The 23576-nt window shown below is 44.6% G+C and overlaps 1 protein-coding gene and 1 pseudogene across 2 annotated transcripts in view; one reads left to right on the top strand and one right to left on the bottom strand.

Annotated features, from left to right (window-relative positions):
• The window catches only part of COL26A1 (collagen type XXVI alpha 1 chain), a 182155-nt gene that overhangs the window by 88082 nt on the left and 70497 nt on the right, over positions 1–23576 (top strand). The window lies entirely within an intron of this gene.
• Positions 23185–23366, bottom strand: LOC120591536 (small integral membrane protein 30-like; annotated as a pseudogene).

The following is a 23576-nucleotide window of genomic DNA, read 5'->3' as shown; positions in this document are numbered from 1 at the left end:
TACTCCTAAGGCATAGTATTTCTGTGGGTTCAACGGCAAGTCCTAGGTGTTAACCCCCTAACTTGGAGAGACTCAAGTTCTAAATCATCTTCCCTCTATTGGGTAGCAGCTGATACCTCTACTCACATTGTAGCCTTTCCACTGTTGTCCTTTACTGAACTCATTGGATCTTCCCTATACATGCACAGTTTAGGGATTAGCCCAACTCTTTTATATAGAGTTTGGGGCTCTCTGCTTTGTGTCCCTACTTCATTTTTAGATTTCTTCCTTTAGTTCCCATGTTCTCTGGCAGCCTTAAGCCTAAACAATAGCAGTTTTTGACTTAAGTTCTGGCCACCCTTCACTGAACTGAGGGGTGCCCTCAGGAGAAAAGTCATATAATGTAGAATTTGCTCAATGCTATTTATTACTTTTTTGCAAAGATTGAGTTCCCTCTAGTTTCTGCTGGTTTTATGTTGGTTTCTGGGGTCTTCAAATAGTTGTTTTAATTTTTTTTAATCTAGAGTTAATAATTTTTATCTAAAGCAGAGTTAGTCTGATATAAGCTACGCCATTATTACTAGAACTCAAACTCATGATCATCTTTTAGCTAAATCTTTGTCCACATATTTAATAATTTCCTTTAGTATAAATTCCTGTGCAGAATTATTGGGTTAAGGCCGATTGTACTGGTATAGACAGACTAAGAGGCTCTGGAGATCAGAAGATGTTTGTCATCATCCTTTTCCCTTTGTGGTACCTGAAAGAGTTCCTGACACTTAGGGTTCTCTCAAGGGTGTACCTGGAACATGATTTCTGCCAGTGTTAATCAAGAGTCAGCATTAAGTATGAGATACAGTACCATTACTTCAGCATTACGTTTAATTTTAAAAGTAGTTTCTTAAGCCACATTCTACTGATAGATGTCCCTCTGATTAGTTTAATTGGCTGGCAGCAGAGGTAACATCATCACTTTTATCAATATTCATATCATCATGTCATTATTTATTACCTTTGAAATGGTACTTTACACTTTAGAAAGGGCTCTCAGTCATATTATTCTATATTTTCATGATATAGATGCTGCTATAGGCTGAATGTTTGTGTGTCCTCCTCACTGACCCTGGCCATTCATATGTTGAAACCTATTCTCCAATGTGATAATGTTAAGAGGATAAGCCTTTGGGAGGTGAATAGGTCATGTGGGTGGAACCTTTATGAATGGGATTAGTGCCTTTATGAAAGAGACCCCAGAGAGCTCTCTCTCCACTTCTTCCATGTGAGGACACATGAAGATGACAGGGCTTATGAACCAGGAACTTGGTCAAAGTGATCCAGCTGAGAAGTAGCCTGAGCAGAACTGGAACCTGGGTCTTTTGCTCCTGACTGAGTGCTTTTTACTCTAAGCCACTTGGGACCTTTGAGTTCTTGAGAAGTCCCACCTAAGTTGTCCCAGCACAAGGGACAATTCGTCTGGACTATGGGCTTGTCCCTTCCTGCAGTACCTAAGATGGTCTGGTTCATTGTGTTTTAGAGGCTAGATTTCATGTTGCTTTGGTATTGTGGAGGAGATCTGCCACAAATTCATCAGGAGACAATAAATGATAACTTTAACTCAAGTAGGGGATTTTTCCTCTTTTTTTTTAAAAAAAATTCAGCTAGAGTCCTGGCCATGACAGGAACTAAACCCCCTGGGCCCCCATATAGGCAAGGGCAGGCCTGGGGCGAGGTAGCTTAGCTAGTGCATCCAAACATGGAACCGATTGATTTGAGTCCAAGATGATGTTGACATTTCATCTCTGGCTAGAGTTCTGTGTATGAGTATGTTTGTGTTTTGAATGGCTGAGGGTTCAAAGCCAGAGGAGTTCTCTTGGGAAGAGCCTGCAACCTCCTGGCCAATCTGCAGAGCTCAGCATTTCAGGGAAATGATTCTCAGTGAGTCTGATGATGTTTCTGAGACTTGCCTACCATGACTGTCATTAAAGGGAGGGACAAGCAAGTAGCACCATTTATTCAAAGTAGCTGAGGTTCTAGTCACTATGCTAGATACTTGGGTCATATTGATGAAAAGGGGGCCTCTGGAGCAACCAGGTAGGTTATGAATGGGAGAAGGGGTGCCAGGGCCAGAGGAGTGAGCAATTAACCCTAATACTGTGAAATAAAGGCATTGCTAAAGGTATGTTTGAGGTGCTGTGAGACCCACAGTAGGTAGGGACTTGAGTCTTCTAGCAGCTCGAAATCTGGCCTTCTGGATCCAGCTTAGCTCACTTTCTCAGGACTCCACTCCACTGGGCATCCCCTCTCTCCCGTATTTTCTATCTTTTTTACTCACTGGTTCCTTCCAATCAGCATGTGAGCACACCAAGCACCCCTCATCTATAAGAAGACAATCTTATTGAACTTTGCATCGCCCTTAAGCCACCGCCCTGATTTGAGCTTCCTTTCTCAGCCAAGCTTCTTGCTTCTTGGAAAAACTTCCCACCTTCTCCTACTCAGCTTCCTTGCTTTCAGGGTCTTCTCCAACCTGTGAAGCTGGGCCTCTGCCCCTCTTACCATACAGGGAGTCTTCTCACTGATTGACCTCCATGCAAGTTATATCCTCATCATATTTATTTCTACTTCCCCAGCCACTGGTAAAGAGCTGGAACCTGGAATGTTTCCTAAGTGAATGAATGAATGCAAAGGCAATTTTTATGTGTGTTATATATGAGGTTCAACTGGTAGATGTAGGATTATCCCCATTGTATAGATGAGTAACAGGCTTAGAGAAATATTGATATTACTTGTGTGAGGCCCTGCAGGGTCAATGGGGGAGGTGGAGGCTGAGTGTTGGGAAAAGGAAAGTTCTATCCTTGCTGCTGGCTGTCTGTCTGGCTGAGCTGAAGAGGACACTTCATAGGATCTGACTCAGTCACTTCCAACACGTGCCTCTTTCCTGGCATCTTCAGTAAACTTTGGGCCCTGATCTGGTGGGGAGGACGAGCTGAGGGCCTGTTTTGTTCAGCGTCTGTTCTTGCTCTCAGCTTCAACAGGCAGCATGGCCTCACTGATGAGATCCTGGGCCCTTTGATACTCCATCCCAGCCTGGAGTGGTTCCAGCTGTTGGGATGGGTTTTGTTGTCAGAGAAACATCTTTCAGCACCTCCCATCATGCTGTGTGGGGCTGTAAATATCCACAGATGTCACCTGCCTTTACTTTTTCTGGGAAAAGCTTGCACAGGGGCTGGCCCATGTCGCAAGCGCATTGCTCAGCTGCTGGGCTGTCTGCACATTTAGAGGGCTCTCAGCACTCCCCATGGTGGCTCCTTCTTCTCCCATGGGCAATTCACAGGAGATTGTAGGGGCCAGAGTGATGCCATGGAGATGATAGCTAATCTCATGAATTTTCTGAGACCCTTCTGGGCCAGGGTTAGGCCACCCAGGGGAAACCTGGGCATTTCCTTGTTGTCCAGAGGGATCCTGCATCTCTCTAGGGCAGAGGCTTCAGGTATAAGACAAAGCTCTCCTGTCACTCACTCCAACATGCTGAACATAGGAGAGGGAGTTAGGGCCTCTGCTGAGGTGTGGGAAAGGGCAGGGCAGAGCCTGGGGAAGTCAGTCTCTCTTGCTTTAGTCAATCACCTCTTTGAGAGGTGAGTAGAGGCTAGCCCAGAGACAGGGAGCTGAACCACGTAAACCCTGGAATGGTGCAAATGCTCTTGAAGTGAGGTGTTGGGGTGTGGGGAGGGGGAGGCTGTGGCTGGGAGAGAAAGAGGGGCCAGGCAAATGGTAGCAGATGTGCGTTCCACCCAGCTGAGTGGCTGGGCCAAGGCTGCCTTTAGGGAGGCTGGGGTCCCCTGATTAGCTCTAGGGAGAACATGTTTATCCTCCAAGTGACCTGTTAAATGCCAGTAAGCTTTTCTCTAGAACGCTCAGGAGGGGAATGGAGAACTTTTTAGAACATGGCCTACATGTGAGGGGTTACATTAGGAAAAAAGGAGAAAATATAAAGAAAGAGATAGTTATTCTATTCAGTAGATCAGGGAGTTGGTTTTCTACCTTCTCCTTCCTCTTACCATTATGATCCTCTCTGGGGCCAAGGTCACATACTGGGGCTCATACACTTTGGCTTTGGGTAGCCGGAATGCTCAACCTGTCACACTACTGCAGGGAAGCATTCCCAGTACCTTCTGGCTGGGGCTGGTGTCCAAGGCAGTGAGCACATGTCACCAACATTGTGGCCAGGAAAGGGGAAGGGCCTTGGCCAATGTATTCAGCCATAAGCTCATCCATCTATACTCTCCCAGCCTGGGCAGATCCAAAGGCCAGCAGAGGCCGTTGGTCCACCCTAGTCCCACCCTTGGGGGTCTATAGGGTTGCCTGTTTGGGGCATGCCCGTGCTTAGCAAAACCCTTGGTCTGTTATGGTGGATAACAGGGAGCACTTGTAACTCGACAACTCTATCTTCTAGGTATTTTTGCTTCTCTTTCTGGGGTATCCAGGGCTGCAGCATCACCAATAGCCCCCCACATGGCTTACCAAGACCCACATGCCTCTAGCCCCCAGTGACACATGTGGGGGTAGAGGGAGAACTCAATAGCCAGCAGACTGGACTCATTATGAGAGTCCTAGAACTGGGATGCACCGAGAAGTGAACACAGGTATCTGCAGGATGAGTCTGAGCAGAGCAAATCAGGAGCCCACACCTGAGCTGAGGAGGGGCTCGCAAGGAGGACTCCCATGGTGAGCCATGATCCTAAGGAGTGATGTGGCCAGAAAACACTCTCTCTTTTCCCAGAAGAGGGGTCTGCGCCTCTTAGAAAGCAAGAACAGGCTACAACTGACAAGCAGAAGTGGGCTCATTGAATTAGACACTCTCTCTTAAAGCCTGCTGCCATCCTGACCCTAAGCTCAGTCTTTTCTAGAAAGAGGAGGAAGGTGAATGGGAGTCCAGCTCTCCCAGAGGTTGGACAGGACATTTTTCTTACAGTTGATTCCACTGTGGGGCAGAGAGGGCCCAGCTCTCAGGACTTGGGGCTGAGAACTTCCAGTGGAAAGCAGAGCCTGGGCCTTCCTGGTGAGGAGAGGGGCACGTGGGAGCTGACATTTCCTGAAACTGCAGAATCAGCCGCCCTTTGCAAAGCACTATGAGCCAGAGCTGGGCAAATCTGCGTTCTCGGTGCCTGACCATAATTCTCATGAACTACATGGGAGCTGGGGGATGTAGGCTTGGAGTGGGGAGCTGATTTGTGCAGCGCCTTGAGCAGGAGGTGGTGGGATTGCTGGAGCCCTGTCTGGATGTCACCAAGCTCACTCTTCCCACCTCTGTAGGCTGTGTCCATATGCCCCAAGGAGGCACAATGCAGCCCTACCAGGCTCTGTTTTGTGAGGGTTGGTGGAGCTGTCCTTCCCCAAAGGAAGATGGAGAGTCACCCTCTAGGCTGCACAAGTGCCCTGTGGGGAAGCTTGACCCAATTTATTTTGATGAGATGACAGCATAGTTTGTATTCACATATTCTCAAATGATGGGCTCTCTTCCAATCCACTTATCTTAGCTCAGGCTGTTATAACAGAATACCATAGACTAGGTAGCTTAAACAGACAATTCGGGACACTGTGAAGTCGAGATCAAGATATGGGCAGATTGAGTTCCTGGCGAGAGCTCTCTTCCTTGCCACTTTCTCACTGTGTCTTCACATGGTAGGTTGCGGGGAGGGAGGGAGCTCTCTTTGATGTCTTTTCTTAAAAGGACATTGATCCCATCATGAGGCCTCACCCTTGTGACCTCATCAAAACCCAATCACCTCCCCAAGATTCCATCTCCAAATACTATTACATTGGGAGTTAGGGCTTCAACATGAATTTTGGGGAGACACAATTCAGTCCATAGCTCCCCTTTTTTCCTGAATTCTGAACAGCTAGGGGTGAGAGGGGGACCTTTGGCCACTTGGCACCCCCCTTTGCTTGTGTGAAGATGTGGCCTACCTGTGGTGTTCTCAGTGATACCAAGGGAACTCTGCAATTTGGAGCTCGTGTCCCCTCAAGGTTTATTGAGGGCCTGGCCTGTGGATGACAGCTCCCCAGGGAGCCCCGTGGTCTAAGCAATCACTCTGGTAAGAATCTGGCTTTCAACAGGCCCCTGAGATCCTGCCTCAGACCTTGTTCTCAAATCCACCCTTCGCATGACCACCAGGGGGATCCCCTAAGGGGCAGATTGAACCTTCCTGATGTCCCGCTGAAATGAAAACTCTCCATTGCTCCTCTTCCTCCACAGGAAGATGTATGGACTCCTTAAGCTTCTGTCTCTCTCAGGCCTCAGCTCCACATCTCTTCTTCCCACACTTTAAGCTCCAGCAAAACTGAGCAGCTTTTCATAATCTAAACACATCAGACTGCTTCCCACCTCTGTACCTCTGCACTAGCTGTTCCTAGGCCGCCAGGGCTCTTCCCCATTTGCCTACTGTGGAACTCTTCTGTCATCCTTTAAACACTTGCATGGCTACCACTTCCTTCTGTTATCCTTCCTCATCCCCTCACCATCTAGAGAGGTGTGATCATTGTCTGTGCTGCCTCTGCACCCCAAGCATACACTCGTGGCAAGTAGCACATTGGATGATGAGTTATTAAACTCCTCGTTAGGCAGCCCTCCCCAACAACCAGCTCCTGGATGACAAGGCATAAATCTGACTCCTCTGTGTCTTTGTGCCCACCAGAGGGTCTAGCATGTAGGAGATGCTCAATGAGTGTTCCTTAAATCTCAAAAGTTTGGCTTTTGGGTTTCCATGCAGGGAGAGAGCTCCTGCTCAGAAGACTGGACCTAGGCTTTGAGGATTCTGTTTCTGCACAGTTGTGCAGGTGTTTGTCTAAAGATGAGCCAGGCCCTTGATTTGTGTCCTCATCTGTAAAATGGGGGCTGATTAGGTTCAGCCTGATCTAAGGTGTCTCTGGCTCAGACCTTCTCCAGGTGGCAGGATTCTGGACCAAGACTGTTCTGGACCAAACAGCTGACACTGAGCTTGGACCTCTTATATCCCCAGACTTAAAAAAATATGGTTAAGAAATTAACATAAAATTTATCATCTTAACCATTTTTAAGTGTACAGTTCTGTAGTGTTAAGTACACTCATTCTGTTGTGCGACAAATCTCCAACCTTTTTTATTTTGTAAAACTGAAACTCTATAGCCAATAAACAGCATCTTCCCATTTCCCACTACTTTCTGTTTTTATGAATTTGACTACTTTACTCATATAAGTGGAATCATGCAGTATTTGTCTTTCTGTAACTGGCTTATTTCACTTAGCACTCAAATTTATCTGTGTTGTGCCATATGACAGAATTACCTTCCTTTTTAATACTGAATAGTATTCCATTGCCTGTATATACCACTTTTGTTTATCCATTCATCTCTTGATGGCCGTTTAAGTTGCTTCTGTCTCTTGGCTATTGTTAATACTGCTTTTATGAACATGGATGTGCAAATATTTCTTCATGATTTTGCTTTCAAGTCTTTCGAATATATACTTAGAAGTGGAATTGCTGGGTCATGTGGTAGTTCTATTTTTAATTTTTTTTGAGGAACTGTCATACCGTTTTCCACAGCAGCTGCACCTTTTTACATTCCCACCAACAATGCATAAGGGTTTCAATTTCTTCACATTCTCACTAACACTTGCTATTTTCTCTTTTTTTCTTTTTCTTTCTTTCTTTTTCTTCCTTCTTTCCTTCCTTCCTTCCTTCCTTCCTTCCTTCTCCTTCCTTCCTTCTTCCTTCCTTCCTTCCTCCCCTCCCTCCTCCCTCCCTCCTCCTCCTCCCTCCCTCCCTCTCTCCCTTCTTCCTTCCTTCCTTCCTGCCTTCTCTTTTCTTTTTTTTGATAGTAGCCATCCTAATGGGTGTGAGGTGGTATCTTGTTGTGGTTTTGATTTGCATTTCCCTAATGCTTAGAATGTTGAGCATCCTTACATATGCTGTTGGCTATTTGTATATCATCTTTAAAGAAATGTCTATTCAAGTCCTTTGCCCATTTTTGAATCAGGTAATTTATTTTTTTGTTGTTGAGTTATAGGAGTTCTTTATATATTCTGGATATTAACCTTTTATCAGATATACAATTTGTGAATGTTTTCTCTCATTCCCTTGGTTGATCTTTCACTCTGTTGTTTGTCTTTTAATGCACAAAAGCTTTAAGCTTGATATAATCCCATTTGTCTATTTTTCTTTTTTACCTGTGCTTTTGGTGTCATATTCAAGAAATCATTGCCGAAGTCAATGTCATGAAATTATTCTTGTTTTCTTCTAGGAGTTTTATAGTTTTAAGTCTTACATTTAGGTCTTTAATCCAATTTAAGTTATCTTTTATATATGGTGTTAGGTAAGAATTCATTCTGTTGCATGTGGATATCCAATTTTGGCAATATTGGTGTTGAAAAGATTATTCTTCCTCCCCCCAATTTTTTAATGAAAAATTTCAAACATACAGAGAAGTTAAAATAATTTTACAGTAAACGCCCCACCCCACAGCCACTATTTAGATTTTACCATTTTACTATATTTGTTTTGTGAGATATCTATCTATCTCTCCATCCCTCTCTTCACCTTATTTTTGGCACATTTCAAAGTTAACTGCAGACATCAGCTCACCTCTTGTCTGGGCGTCTTACACACATCCAGCAGGTGTTTAATGCTAGGGGTCCTGGCCTTTCATGGACATGAGCCATATGCCTCAGGACCACCCTGTGAGGAAGACATGGGCCAACTTTCTCATCCCTGAGCCCAGCCAGATGAGTGAAGATAAAGTGACCTGGCTGGGAGGTGGGTTACAGAGCTGCGACATGAGCCCCACTCGCTCACTGAACCCCAAACTCTGTGCTCCCTACTTCGCCACACTGCCTCTCTGTTTTTTCTGTAAATAGTTTATACCCAGCCACGGCACATCTGAATGAGCAGTCCACCCTGCCAGGCTACCCCCTTGCCTCTCTGATTTGGAGATTTCCAGTTCCCATCCTGCTCTGCGCAAACTAGGTCCCCTAGTCAGAGCTGCAGGCTTTTTTTCCCTCAAGAGTATTGCTTGTACACCTGGCTTGGTCTGTGCCTAGGAGAATTTATACACCCACAGCCACCCTCACATTGTGGGGGAGTTAAAGAGCTAAGGAGAGAGTGAGAGACCTAGGCTGCCAGGGCTGTGAAGAGAGTATTTCCAGGCTCGGAGCCCCCACATTCGTCTCATTGAGAAGGGAGAATGGCTTGAGGAGAGGGGAGAATCATTTGCACATTCCTGAGTCAGCTTTCCAGTTGTCCTCAGCTAGGGTGGCTGTTGGTAACTTAGGTACAGGCCAACAGCATGTTGGCTGCAAATGTGGGGCCTGGAGGCGGGAAAGAGCTGCTTAAGCTTTCACATCAGTGAGAAAAGCACCAGTGAGAGTCAAACATGCATTTTCACATGATCTTTATTTTCCAGACAGGTGCTGAGGTGTGGGGGAAGGGCAGGGGTTCATTTGGGTTCAGTGCTATAGGATCAACATACCTCAGTTTCCTCATCCCTCCCCCAAAATACACATAGTCCCTGACTTACCTCATCTTTTGGGGTTGTTTGGAAGATTTTATGAGGTCACATAAAAGAAAAAACTTTGTAAAGTAAAACTGGGGGAAAATGTTATTTACTGTTATCAGTGACTTTGATTTTTATTAAAAGAAATAAATAGCATCGAATCTTTTAATAGTGGAGTTTAATTAGATGATGTTAATCAAGTTGTAATGGGAAGCTCTGTTTTGGACATTTGAAGCCATCTGGGCTTTACTGGACATTTGTTTTTAGATACAGAGCTGACAGTGCCCATCTGAAGCCTGGATAATATTACTTTTCATTTCCTCATTATGGGGCGGAAGGCTTAGCTGTTGATGAGGAAGCTGGAGTGTGCCTCATGGTCCCTGGCTCCCTGGCTTACCTGGGGAACAGGTTAAACACAGGGCAGACCTAGGTGTCTGTGTGTTTAACAATCTCCCCAGGTAAGGTCTCTCATGCAGGTGGTCCAGGTCAGGGATGTGAGAAACGTTGCTGTAGCCCTGCCTTGTGGGCCAGGCTGGCCCCTCTGGGGCCACTGATAGTAGCTCTGAAGAGAAAGCCCCTAGGCATTTTGCTGTCTTAATTAAAAGAAAAAAATTGCCAACTTAGCTTCTGCCAATGTATTAATTAGTCAGTATTCTCCAGAGGAGCAGAGCCAGTAGGATATATGTAGATACATAGAAAGAGACTTATTATGAGGAACTGACTCACATAATTATGGAGACTGAGAAGTCTCACAATCTGCTATCTGCAAGCTGGGGACCAGAAAAGCCAGTGGTGTAGTTCCAGTCCAAACCAGAAGGCCCAAGAACCAGGAATATTGGAATCTGAGGGCAAGAGATGATGGATGTCTCAGCTCTAGCGGAGAGAGTAAATTTATCCTTCCTCCACCTTTTTGTTCTATTTGGACCCTCAAAGGATTGGGTGATGCTTACATGCATTGGAGAGGGTGATCTTCTTTACTCAGTCCACCAAGTCAAATGCTAATCTCTTCTGGGAGCACCCTCACAGACACACCCAGAAATAACATCTTACTGGCTATCTGGGTGTCCCTTAGCCCAGACAAGTTGACACATAAAATTAGCCATCACAGCCTCTGAGGAAGGGCTGCCACCCCTACTTATCGTGGCCTGAGAAGGTCAAGTCAGTTCACAGGGCCAAAGACACATGAATCGAGAAAGTGGGAGGCCAGAGCTGTCGTGGGCTGGGTTCCCCGGGGCACAGACTCTGGGAGGGATTGGTGCAGAAAGGTTATTGGTAGGGGCGGCGCTCTGAGGAACAACATCTGTTATGGGAAGGGAAGCAGGATGGATGGAGAAACGTGAGAAGCTAGGCCACAGTGCAGCCTCAGTGAAGGCTCGGCCTGCCCCAGGGGAGCTGTGACATGGAAAGGCCCTTCAGAACTTCCTTGAGCTAAATTAAAGGCCAAATAGTTAGGCCCTTAATCTTTCAAGTTGGTCTACGATTGGCTATCTGTCTTTGCTGAGATAAATCCCGAAGGGGCTGACCAAGGTGAGCTGCCAGCCCGCAAGCTTCCCAGGAGCTGAGGAGTGAACTCTGCATCCTGAAGGGGGATCCAAGTGGTACAGCATTCACAAAGAAGGCCTTGGCTGCTGCTTGAGATCCATCCAAATGTTCCAGGTCCCAAAAGCCAGATCTTGTGTCGTTCTCCGTATAAGAGGTCACAGAATTCATGATCGAATAGATGGGCAGCATTGAGTTCAAATCCTGGTTCCTTTGCTTTCTTTTGACATCGGATGACCCTTGGAAAGTCACTTGAACCTTGAGCTTCAGCTTTCATACTTTTAAAACAGGCTAAAGGCTGCTACTTCACAGGGGTACAGTGAAAACAGATATAGCACACCCTTCCTATTGTCATCCAATGTGCTAAGGGGAAGATATGGATCAGGACGTGAGGATGGAAGTTTCAGTTGAAGCACAGAGACGGCTTATTCTTGCAATCTGAAGTGAGATAGCAAAAAGCCAGGGAGGGCCTCTTGAAAAAAATCTGAGAGCTGTGGGTGCTCTCCCCCGACCCCGCATGCTCTCTTCACTATGAATTATGAGAAAGGAGATTTCACCTTCCCAAGGCCTCCTGCAGCACTGCCCACCCAATGGCCTATTTCTGCCTTCTACTTGGAAATTTGGAGCCTGGGCTGGCAGCAGCTGGGATGGAAGGACAGGGCCGGGTGGCCTGGAGGGAGGCCTGCGCCTGGGTTGGGAAGGCAAAGGTAGTTTAGGGGTGCTGTGGACCGGAGGTGATTGCAGCGGAGCAAGCCAGAACAGGGAGGTCCTAGATTCTCTACAGGTTTTCTCTCTCCCCTTGCGCTGGGAGCTTCTCTCAGATCAGATGCACACAGAGGAGTGTTTCTACCTGCAGAGAGTCTGAGCCTGCAGAGCAGATGTAGTGCCTATTCTGAGGTGGGGCACAGTTTCAGAGGGGGCTCAGCCCAAGGATCCTCTTGGTCTATGACTTCTGGTGCTTTTCCAGCCCCAAAATCCCTGGCAGGTGGTGGAGGGATAGCTGTGTCCCGGTTCCCAGCCCTTGACCGCCAAAGTGACATTTCGAGGCTGACAGTGAGAGTTGAGCAGGGGCTGGATGGTCTGGGGAGTCTGCTGTGGTCCTGGCCCCACACAGATACCTGAGTCCTCACAGTGGAAGGGCACTTGCCTTGAGAGAGACTGCTTCTTTTATGTCTCATCTGAGTCCCACACCCTGGTCTCATGCCTGCGTGTAAGCCCTGCTGCGTATTTGTAGTTCTCTATCATGTAGTATCTTTGCCTCTCTCCTGCTGAAATGACTCAGTTTCCTCAATCCTTTTCCAGACCAGACAGGTCCCCACGGTCTCTACCTTTGCTGCCCTAACTGGTTCTCCTGCTCCTGAGGTGCGTGGTTGATGAACTATGTCTTCCTGGCTCCATTTAAACATTTTTCTTTTAATGGCATGCGATCGACTAAGACCAGCTCGAGGTTCACTGTGAACCCAGAACGTTCTCTCTGCACTGTTTTAACAGAGACCTCAGCCCTGGGCTGGGGTCGGGGGGAGTTTCAACTTTGTAGCCAGGCAAGAACGTTGACCCTCTTACACCCCTGTGTAAGACATCCGGGTGGTGGTGACATAAAGCACCGGGCCCCTTCCTCTGTCACTAGAAACCCATGGACAGAGTATGGGGGGTTTACAAACAGGACAAGCGCTCTCTGGAGGTCCACACATGACCACCCCTGAGCGTGAGAATGAGCCAGGCCAGCTGGCTCAGGTCAACATGCCCTGTAGCACCATGGGAGGGGGATGGCGGAGGCGCAGAAGCTTTCCACCCAGCCTGGAGGAAAGAAGGGCTGACCACCTCCCCCTTCCTATTGTCATGTGACTTACTAACTGCTTTGCTCCTGTTGGCTCACTTTCCCAGCTAGAGCTCCCAGATGGAGTTCTGTGCTTGGCTGGTGTGTCATTCACACTCCCAGCACAGTTCATCCTGGCTGAGAGATTCTGTTATCCCTCACCCGCTTGGACAGTGGAAAGACCAGGGGCTTCAACCCAGACCAAGGGCTGAAATCGTGGCTCTACATACTCTGTGGGCAAGTCACTTCCTCTCTCTGAACCTCAGTTTCCTTGTCTGAAAACTGGACACAATGATGCCTATCTTGCAGGTTAATTCTATTGTATATCAAATAAGAGGAATAAAAAGTACTTGATATGCACAGATTGTGGTATATAGCAGGGCCGTAATAAATGGTTCTTGTTACTATTATGATTTTCCCAACTTGCCCAGTGCTATGCACAGTGGTATTAGAAACACATTGACTGATTTTGGTGTCTTCCCCTTCAGAATACAGGTGCTTAGAACTGAGGTAAACCTGAAAATGTTTGGGTGTGTGTGTGGGGGGGTGTGTGTGTGTGAGTGTGCGAGAGAGAGAGAGAGAGAGAGATTCAGTCTCTGCTTTTTTAACATGATGGATGTCTGAGTACAGCATGGTTTTAGGCCCACAGATCCCTGGGCACCAGGGGGCACAGAAGTGGTGTTCACTCAGCTGCCAGTGACCCTGAGAAGTCTGACAGATGGAGGCCATTAGGATCCCTGGCCCTGCTGCCAGGGCTGGGAGCCCTGGGCTGAGGGATTGATGAGTGACCTCACCTGCAAAGGTATTATTTAGGGAACAGAGATTTGCGCCCTGGATCTGAGGTCCAACCCAATTCCCCTTCAAAGCAGCAGATGCTGTGAATGGAACTTGGGAGGCAGCAGGTGGTGTGGATGGAGTTTGGGGTTTGAGATCAGAAATTATGACTGTTCCTGGCCAAATGACCTTGTAAGTCACTTGCTGTCGGTTTCTCCTCTGGAAATGAGTTCCTAGTAGTTGTTCTGCTGGGGAGGAGTTAGGTACCTTTGAGGTCTCTGGGCCTGTGACTCTTTACTCCCCTCGGTGGGGCTCCCCGCTGCCGTAGAGCAAGGCCGTTGTAACTATGGCTCTGGTTATTGTAAACTTCCCGCAGAACGCAGAACGAGGCATACCTTACCATGATGTCATGTCTAGACACCCAGGTCAGGTATAAATTATGGAGACAAAGTAACATGTTCAGTGGTTAAACTGTAAAACTTTAATGAGTGGTTTCTGTGACTTGAACATGTGCTGGCGAAGACTGTTCTGGGAGGGAGGTGGAGAGGGGCTCACTTCCCTTTTCACTTCCTCTCCAGCCATCTGTAGGCACAGGCACCGTCTTTGAGGCAAGGTCCTTAGGACTCAGCAGAGACTCTGGTCCCAGATGGCGGCTTCCTCCAAAGCAGGAAGTGCCTGGTGCTGGTTTTCATAGACCTGGTTGCTGGAGGTCTGCCCTACTGAGCTGGGTGGACATCGGACAAGTCACAGCCTTGCAGGGCCTCAGTTTCCTTATCTGTAAAGTGGGGGCAGGAAAGAGAATCTTCTAGCACAAATGTTTCCATCGGCTGGTCCTCTACAACCTGGCAGACAGAATCAGTAGACACGCATGTTGAGCAGAAGGAATGCCTTTTTGAGTTTAAGACCTACCTCCTGGGGCTATGGTGATGAGAAATTTGGCAAGACAGAGCAACGACTTCGTAGGCTGTAAAGAGCGGTGCAGACATGAGGAGGTCTATCCTGAAAATCCAGGGTCTCCTTTGAAAAGGGCTGAAAACTATGCTCATAGCAATTTAGGGAATATCTTTGTGGAGAAGATGGACGCTGTTGTATGTATGTGCGTGTTCTTTCCTGACACCAAATTCGTCATCCCAACATCAGTTCTCAAATTCTCTGACATCAACTGGCTGTTCAACACTTCAATTTAGCTCTGACACTAACGACCTGGAGTTACACAGACCCTATGAGTTAAGAACTGAGTCTCACAAGACTGCCCGCACTTCTGATGCCAGCAACAAATGAGATCCCCAGGCTACCTGCAGTTCTGTCACTCTGCTCACTACAAATTCGTGGGATCCCACAACACTCTCCTCAGGTTAGACAATCCTTTAGAATTACTCCCAGAACTCAGGATATGTTCCGAAAAATGTGTTATTAGGAGATTATGTTCTTATACAAACATCATAGAGTGCACTTACACACACCTAGGTAGTATAACATACTACACACGTAGGCTATATGGCATAGTCTGTTGTTCCTACAAGCCTGTACAGCAAGTTGCTGTACAAAACAACAAAAGATTAAATTCAAGCACGAGAGAAAATAATGCAATCAAGAGATGAGGTAAACATGAGATGTATGAGGCTGCGTCCGGCGTAACACAGCATACTGTTTTACGGCAAATTTTTTTTATGAGTAGAAAGTACACTTTAAAATAATGATAAAAAGTATAGTACAGTAAATACGTAAACTAATGACAGTCATTTATTATTATTATTAAGTGTTTTGTAGTGTTCATGATTGTATGTGTTATGCTTTTATATGACTGGCAGAGCGGCAGGTTTGTTTACACTGGCCTCTCCACAAACCTGTGAGCCATGCTTTACACTACAATGTTATGATGGCTACGATGTCACTAGATGATAGGAATTTTTCAGCTCCATTACAATCTTTTGGGACCACCATCATGTAGGTGGTCTATTGTTGACAGCAACATCATTATGCAGTGTATGACTGTGCTTATGATTAAAATTTTGTTATAAATGATACAACTCAGGAACAGCCAAATGAGACAGAGGCATAGGGCTTCCTACATCCTCTCCAGAGGCACCACCTTCCCAGCATCTTAGAAGCTCTGGAAGCTCTCCAAGTCCCATTTGTTCAGGGTTTTTATATGGGATTCTGTTATGTAGGCACAGTTGATTCAATCGTTGACCATTGGTGATTTTACTCAGTCCGCAGCTCCTCTTTACCCCCCAGGAGGTGGAGGTTGGAGGGTGGAGCTGAACCCTTTAATCATACGGTTGGTTTGTCTGGCACCCAGCCCCAACTTGAAGCTATGTAGGGGGTCCCACCTAGAGTCACCTCATTAGCATGAATTCAGGTATGACGGAAAGGAGCTTGGTATACGAAGGCCTTCCGAGCTGGGATTGCTACTGAGTATGCTGAAGACGCTGTCCTTGGGGTCTTGGTATTTGACAATGACATTCCATGGTCCCAGCAGCCACAGGGCATAACATAGGGGCTCGCTGCCAGATATCACATACATCATGGCATGAAGTCACAAAATGGCTGAGGGACAGCAGAGCGTTTCAACAGGGTGGTTAGTGTTTTGTGACGCTCATGCCTTTGCTGTGTAGGTGGACCCATTCGATCATAAATGGCATTGGTGCCACATGACAGTAAACCACATGTGCCGAGGACATGGACTCTGCGATCCTAGTACACGTGGACCAGCACACCACAGGAAAATGCCCCCCAGGAGACCACAGAGCAGCTGGGATGAGGACATCCCTTCCCTCAGCCAACCGTTCCACCGTCAAATCACATTTACAAAATGCCCACATGCTCTTAGAAGCCCATAAACACTGGTGCAAACCCTCACTTCTTCCATATGAAGTGTTGCAGGGACCCAGGGGACCCTCGGGCTCTGTGGAGGAAGTACATTTGGCCCTGGGTACCCTGTTCCCCCAAGAACCTCCTAAATGTTCTTTGCAGCCAAGCATTGCCCGGAGTTTCCCTCAGGAAGGGCCATGTTTCCTGAAGTGGGGTTGGAATGTTCCAGAATCCCCATGCCTCACTCTGCTTTGTATAGTTATTTATTGCCTGGGCCTCTCTTTCAGTGCTTCTCTCACATGTTTGGTTTTCTTCTTTTTCTCTCAAGAGCCTATGTGTTCATCTTCCCAACTAGTCTGTGAGCTGCTGGAGGGTTGGATCTTTCTCGGCTGCTTTTTGGTCTGCAAGAACTACCCAGAGGAGGAAAAAAATTGAATTTCAAGCCTCTGGGCTTACAGTCAAACCTGGCCCACCACCTCCTAGCTATGAAATTTTGGACAAGTGAAGGATTTCCCTGAGCCTCATTTTCTCCATCAGTGAAATGGGAAAATTAAGACTTTCCTTGCAGGAGTGTTAGGGGGTCTAGAGGCTTCTGGAAAGTGCCCAGCTGAGTCCGCAGCGAACGGGCCCAGCAGCCAGCACATGGGAGGCAGGTGCTGCCTCACAGCTGGTGGGGAGTCGGCTCTACAGCCTGGTTTCCTTTTACCTTTTCAGTAATGCTGCAGAGCAGGCAGGTGTCACCGTAGTCCCATTTTACAGGTGAAAAAGATGGGGTTAAGTGGTTAAGTGATTAGATAAAGGCCATGTGGTAGTAAATGATTCATCTTGGACCAGAAACCAGGTCTTGCTTTTGCACTGCACTATGCTTACTAAGGAGGAAATGAATGAATAAATGATTAAAATATGGGATTGTGCTATTGCTGCTGCTGGCACCGGGACTCGGGGCTGAGGGGAGAAGGCCTGGGCATGATGAAGAGAAGCAGGTAGTCAGTTGTTCGGTTTGGCAACAGAGTAAGTCTTCAGAGGCCTTATTCAGAAACCAAGGGCACGAAGTGTGGGTGTCAGGGCCCCTCAGACACAGGGTGGACTCATGGAACAGGGGTGTGTTTGCATATATTGTGGGCATTGTGAGTATCGTGTTGTGTTTAGGATGGGTGTGTGCACCTAATGTGTATAGGATGAGTGTGGTGATTGCGCATGTTGTCTATGTATGTATAATGTTAGTGCCAGTGCATGCATGTGTAGGGGGTGGTTGTACTGTCTGTGCCTGGTGGCTGTGTGTGATACATGTGTGAGCACAGAGGAGAGGATATATGTTAGTACATGGTTTGTAAGGTACTGTGTACCCATATGGTATATATGTGCTGTGTGTGTAGTGAATGTGAAATATGTGTGTAATTTTGTGCATGTATGTGCTTTAGTGGGCAGTGTGTGAGGTTTATATGCATGTGGTGTGAGCAGTAATAAGTGTGTAGTAAGCCCTCAGTGATGTTCTCTTGGACTGGTTAGAGTCCCCTGAGATAATGTGTCTTACTTGGAGGGTGTATGGCTACCTGTGTTCTGGAAGTTGAGTTAGGGAAGCGGGTTTGGTGGAGAGTGTCTCACCATTCAGCATATAAACTTGCCCTTAACCTGCTGGTCTTCAGTATGGTGCTCTCACGCTCAGTCCTTCCTGGTATTCTTCAATGATGAGATCCTCCTCTTTTTTCTCTCCAGAAAAAGTCTCTGCCTGAGAGGGCATGAGGATCTACAGAGTTCCTCGTCCTTGTTGACGTTGAACCTATCCCGTTTTTAGCACCTCCATATATCTTCACTCTTCTAAGTACCATTTTGGGGAGAGGTGTTCTGCAGTATAAATGAGCTTTGCCAAGCTCTCCCCTCTTCTGACTTAGGACTTGACGTTCTTGAGTCAGCAGAGTCAGTTACCATTTGCTCATTTGTTTTGTAGTTTTCACATTTCTGCTGCTGTTAACTCCTCTCCTAGTTTCTTTATTCTTGTCCATTTGTACCTTTTTAAACAAAGAACTCTTTGTCACTTTAGTTGTTAAGGAGGGGGTGTTGGTTAGGAGAGTGTGGTGGTAAAGGCATATCCGCTACCTGTGCCAAAAACAGGTGAGCTGAGCAACATGGTATGTCCCTTTGTGGAGGTGGGCCACAGCATAGGGCACCCCGTAGTACATCTTGGCACCCTAATGATAAAATTCAACTCTGAATTTTTAAAATTTACATAAGAAATATTTCAAACAAATGAAAATGTATATAAAACACCCTGTAAGATATTTATAATAATAAACATTTGCTAGCATTATGTCATAGTTACTTCAAAACAGTTTGTTCTTTTTTTTTTTTAGTCTTTATAAATTCTATACATTTATTCTTCCATCAAAAGGTAAGAAAATATTGATTTTTTATTAAGTTTATTGGGGTAACATTGGTTAATACAATTATATAATTTTCAGGTATACATAATAATTTGACATCTATATATTCTATTGTGTGTTTACCACCCAAAGTCCAGTTCAGTTTGTTCTTTTTAACTTATTTTAAATTAATTCTGAACAGTGCGTTTTAAAGACATAAAATGTTACAGGTATGGCTAAAGTCAGGTGCAGCAAAAGCCCCACCCTCCATGCCTTTCCTCTTTTCCTTTCCCACATATAACACTAATCTCAATTTGGTGTGTTGCATTCTCAGGCAAATTTCTGTACGTATGTATGTATGTTATGTATGTATGTATGTTTTGTATGTATGTATGTATGGGTATAGTGACTATGTGTTTTAAAATTTTCATAGATGGTGTTTTGCTGAATTTATCCTTTTGCAGCTTGCTTTTTCACTTAAGATATTTGTGACATCTATTCATACTGACTTTTTAAACTTATAGTTCATCTATTTTAACTGCTTTATATTAATCCACTGAATGACTTTACTACAGTTTATTTATCATTCTCCTATTTAAAGACATATTTCTTTCACTTTTTCGCAATTGCAAGCAGGACTGTAGATAATATCTATATCTTTGGTTCTTTGTGTATATGAGCAAAGGCCTGCCCAGACTAAAAACACTTATCTTTAAGTCTTCTAGATAGTGTCAAATTGCTGTCCAAACTCATTGTTCCAATTTTCACTCCACCAGCAGTGTATGTAAGTTCCCCATTGCTCCATATAGTAGCCAATATTTGTTGTCACCAGACATGATTTTTTTAAAAAAATTATTTTAATTAGTTTCAAATATACAGTACATTGGTTAGACATCTATATAATTCATAAAACGATCCCCCAAATTGCTCCCTCCCTTCCCAGACCCTCCACCTAGCCAACATATTAATGCTAACTATATTCCCTATGACATGCTCCCCATCCCCATGACCATCCACCAGCTACTAATTTGTACTTCTTTAATGCTTCACCCCATTCTCCCATCCCCCAAACTCCCTACCCTCTGTCCATCATCAAATTGTCCACTATATTTGTGAGTCTGTTTTTGATTAGTTTGTTCTTTTTATTCCTTAGATTCCGCAAATAAGTGAAATCATATAGTGTTTATCTTTCTCTGTCTGATTGAATACCTTCTAGATCCATCAAAGCAATATCTTTTAGTCTGTGTCTTTTAATCTGAAGTGAGTCTCTTAAAAGCAACATGTAGAGGTCTTGTTTTCTTTTCCATTCATCTACTCTATATTTTAAGTTGGAGCACTTAATTCTTTTCCATTTAAGGTACTTATTGATAGGAATGTAGTTGTTACCTTTCTTTATTCCTGTTTTTGATACATGTTTTTTTTCTTAAAGAAGTCCCTCCTATGTTTCCTGTAATACAGTCTTGATGATGATAAATTCCTTTAGCTTATTTTTGTCTAGGAAACTCTTTATCTGTCTTTCAACTCTAAATGATAGCTTTGCTGGATAAAGTATCCTTGGTTGTAGATCCTGGGTCTTCATCACATCAAATATTTTGTGCCAAAGCCCTTCTGTCTTGTATAGTTTCTTTTGAGAAATCAGCTGCCAACCTATGGGTGTTCCCTTATAGGTAACTATCTGTTTTCCTCTTGCAGCTTTTAATATTCTTTCTTTGTATTTAACCTCTGGCAATTTAATTATGATGTGTCTTGGTGTGGGCCTCTTTAGTTCCCTGTTTTTTAGGATTCTCTGAGCTTCCTGGGGGTTTACGTTCATTTCCTTCACTAGGTTAGGGAGGTTTTCTATCATTATTTCTTCAAATAGCTGTTCAACATCTTGATTTTCTTCAGTTATGCCAATTGGACAGATATTTGGACCCTTAATAGTGTCCCATATTCTCCTTAAATTATTTTTCTAGTCTTGGCATTTTATCTCTTGCCATTCTGATTGCATGTCCTTGGTTTTCCTGTCCTTTAGATAAAGCATTCAATCCTTTTCTTTATTCATTTTGTTCATTCTTTTGCTTAATATACTTCTCATCTTAGATAATGTGTTCTTCATTTCAGACTTGTTTCCTTTTATAATTTCCATTTCCATGTTTATGTTTTTTATCTCTTTGTTGGAGTTCTCTACACTTCCCAAAAGTTCATTGAGCATCTTTATAACCAGCGTTTTGAACTCTGCATCTGTTAGATTGCTTGAATCCATTATATCTGGATCTCTGTTCTGTTCTCTCATATAGTTTCTGCTTCTTCGTCTTCCCATTTTGGCTGCCTTTCTGTGTCTGTTTCTATGTACTAAGCAAAGCTCCTAAGTCTCCCAGTCTTACTGTGGATTTGTGAAGTAGGTGTCCAGTGGCATAGTCCTGAGAGGGGTTCAGCTGCAGGCCAAACTTAGCCCAAACCTCTGCCCCTCTGGGACCACCTGTTAAGATTCAGCTAGCCATCCACAAATGCTGTGCTTATAGTTGCCTCAAAAGGCCACACCAGAAACCGAGGTCAGTGGCCTCCAGTGTGAGTCTAGGCTCTGCTCAGCAAGGAGCACCTGACTTGCTGAAGATATATCTGGTTGTGGTTTGGGTGGGGCCATGAGTTGAGGGAGGCGGGGTTTCAAGGAATCCTCTGGATGGAGCATCCTCTGTTATTCAGTTTGATGAAGTCACAGCTATGGCGGTGCTGGGTCCGTGCACTGGGAGGGGGGAGGGCTCAACAGGGAACAATGGATACTGCTGGCACTTCTATACAGAGCGAGTCTCCCCTCGGCCCTCACTCTGACAATATCTCCCTGTAAGTCCCTGGTGCCCACTGCGTGCAGCCAAATTGGCACTTGTGCTCAGAACGAGTAGGTCCATCACTGCGAAAATCCGCTCACAGACGCGGCCCCTTTAAGGGATTTCTGCCGCTGCCTCAGCCTCCATCTCATTCAGCCGCTCCTGACTGGGCAGCCCTGAGTCTTCACTCTGTCTTACCTTTTGCCATTGCAGGGTGATTTCTTGGATTTCTCCCTAGTTGTATGGCTTATTCATTTAGATCCTAGGTTATTTTTCTTTGCTGCTTGCTCCTTGTTTCCGTCACAACTTTGATTTGGTTGCCAGAGGGATGAACAGAGCCTCTATCATCTAAGCCATTTTTTCCCCCTCCAGACAGGACTTTTTTTTGAACTCTGATGGATGAGAAATTATATATGATTTGAAAGATTTGCATTCCCTTAATGCATCTGAGTTTTAGCTTCTTTAAGTTTTTGTTTTACCAAAAATAATTGCATTAACTCATTACTCTTCAATGATACTTTAGCTGGGCATAAAATTCTAAGTCGAAATCATTTTTCCTCTGCACTTTGGAGCTATTATACCATTATCTTCTGGCCTCTTTTGTTGCTGTTTAGATGTCTACTGAAGTTGTTTTTGGAGATAATTTGATTTTCCTCATTAGCCGAATGTGAGATTCACTTGTTCTGCAGATTCACTTATTTGTCTAGATATGGGTCAGTTTCCATAGTTATCTGTTTGGGATTCATTGAAATCCTTGAATTCTTGATATATGAGGATTCACATATTTTAAAATCATTTCCAGAAAAACCCAAGCCGTTTTGCCTTTTTACCATTTTTTCTTTGCTTTGCTTCTGGAACTTCTATTTTTATTTATTTATTTACTTATTAATTTATATTTTTATAACATAAGGATTTATATTTAATATAGTATTTCTCACCATGGGGCTGTTGCTCAGTTAATATAAAGGTTTTTTCAAAAAACATTAAATCTCTTCTCCATTTCAATGTCAATATGAAATATTTTTTTACATTAAATCTTTTCTCCACTTCAGTGTTAGATACATTGAATATATTTTTCTAAACTTTTTCCCCCCAAAGAAATAAAAGTTTTAATTTTGAGTGTCTGTATTTGATATCTAAGTACAATATTAACTTGGGAGATAACAAAACGAAAATCTAATAAAAATATGAAGAAAAACCTCCTGAGCAATACAGCTGAATAGTGGCAACTTCCTAGGATTCTGGGCAAGAGTTTCCTTTTTCCAATTTTATGTGCTTTGAGAATTCTGAGACTATGAAACATTACTTATCTAAATTTCAGCCATCCCACTTCTTTGACCCTCTTTCTAACTAGCAAATATAAATCATAAACTTCATTTTTCAGTGCATTACTTCTTGTGAAAAAACTTTTATTCCATTTACCATGTATGAATTTATTCCCATTTATAGAGAAACAACTAAGAATGTAAAATTACCTTATTTACTGTTTCTTTCAAACACCAAAGCTCAGTTTTTAACCTAAATAGCACAAATGTTTTCCAGGCAAAGTTTGATTCAGTAGGCCCTTCAGTCACATCTGTCCATTTCTTTTTCATGCACGTACCCCCCAAAAAGCACAAGTGCCTGCGTAATGCTGAGAATCACACCTAACAAGAGAGCAATTGCATCTCCAACTTTTACTGCTTCAACAACAGGCAGCACCAAAAACAGTGAAATGAGGATTAAGAACCACTGTGCTAAGACTGAGGTCATGATGTTGGAACTTTGAGGTGGCTAGATTTTGGGCACTGAAGGTTTCAAAGAAATGATAAATGTATAATTTTATCTGACTTAAAATATTCTCTTCCTGGAGTTCCGCATGCTGAGGCTAACAGGTTCCACATGACTATACCTTCCAAGAAGCAATCATGGGAATGGCGAGCTGGAACTCCTTTTAGACAGATAAATCTTCCGTGTCTCTTA

The sequence above is a fragment of the Pteropus medius genome, unplaced genomic scaffold, assembly GCF_902729225.1.
Source record: "Pteropus medius unplaced genomic scaffold, Ma_sr-lr_union100, whole genome shotgun sequence".
NCBI classification, from domain to species: Eukaryota; Metazoa; Chordata; class Mammalia; order Chiroptera; family Pteropodidae; genus Pteropus; species Pteropus medius.
Note: the sequence above shows the minus strand (reverse complement) of the source record. Positions and strands in the feature narration are given on the sequence as shown.